Source organism: Eleutherodactylus coqui, chromosome 7 (genome assembly GCF_035609145.1).
Source record: "Eleutherodactylus coqui strain aEleCoq1 chromosome 7, aEleCoq1.hap1, whole genome shotgun sequence".
NCBI classification, from domain to species: Eukaryota; Metazoa; Chordata; class Amphibia; order Anura; family Eleutherodactylidae; genus Eleutherodactylus; species Eleutherodactylus coqui.
The window spans coordinates 200,119,559-200,120,743 of NC_089843.1; the positions used below are offsets into that span (position 1 = coordinate 200,119,559).

General features: G+C 44.0%; 1 pseudogene; it reads right to left on the minus strand.

The window, feature by feature from the left end:
* Positions 1 to 449: 449 nt before the first annotated feature.
* LOC136573905 (U2 spliceosomal RNA) lies at positions 450 to 628 on the minus strand (annotated as a pseudogene).
* Between the last annotated feature and the right edge of the window lie 557 nt (positions 629 to 1,185).

A 1,185-nucleotide genomic window follows, 5' to 3' on the forward strand; every position in this document is an offset into this window, starting at 1 on the left:
AAACTATAAAGCTTCATTGATAGCATTGGTTTACAATGTGGGGAAGAGAGACTTTATGGGCCCCCTAGGGCTCCGGGCCCCAGGTGCGACCGCACCCCCTGCACATACACCTATGACCCGAATACGTGGAGCATACAGACGCAGGCTGCCAGGATACGCTGTGCCTGCCCGATGTTTCCAACTTGGCTATTAGCGCAGCGGTAGGTACGAACTATAGAGTGCAGCTGGCATATGAACTGTGTGTGAGTGTGTGTTGTTTTGCTTCCAGTTGTACCTGTGCTGTGCACACTCTGGCAGACGCAGCTGCTCAGTGGATACAATGTTGCGAGCTCCACGGCAGCAGACGGGCTGAGTGTCAATCAAAGTGCTTGGGTGGTAGCAGCAGCAGCCGCCACAGCTGCGCTGCACCTCTTGCTCGTCGTTTCTGTTTTTGAATACTGAAATAAGAAAGGGGGTGCACCGGTCCTGGAGGTACTGCAATACCAGGTCAATGCGCGGAGTGGACAGAGCAAGCTCTTTTTCCAGCTCCCTGTTCTAAAAATCCATTTAATATATGGTCCCCAGATAGGGGACGTATCAGATATTAAACTGATAAGAACAGATTTTTTTTTTGTAAAATAAACTTTATTTGCACATACAGGTTATTCAATCATTGTAAATCTGCAAATTACACTCAAATCACACAATAAAGAAGAATACTTATAACTTTACAAGGTGTTTCCATTTCTTGAATTTCCATATCCCTTCGGCATCAGCTACTCCTCGCTTCTTTTTATCATATAAATAACACATATAAAGGCGACTCAGGATCAGTCTGACACAATCATCTGTAGTAGACATGATAATTAATTAGTATAAAATGTCTATCGATTTGTATAAACCAAATGTATTATGCTGTTGTAATAACTCTTAGCTCTGTGGAGTTTAAAGGACACACACACAATCTAATCATGGTATTTGCTCTGATTACACAAGTTGCACAACCAGCCTCTAAGAGTTAAAGGTTATAGGATTATATGTATATACTGAGTGTTTACCTAGCCCCCTTCCACTCCCATCCTGAAGCTAGTTAAACAATGATTCATCACTACACGGAGCTGACTTCAGCTAGGACAGAGTCCATGCCACATCAGCACTTGGAGAGGGTGGGCAGAGAGGTGGGGGATTCTATATGATCCGACAAAT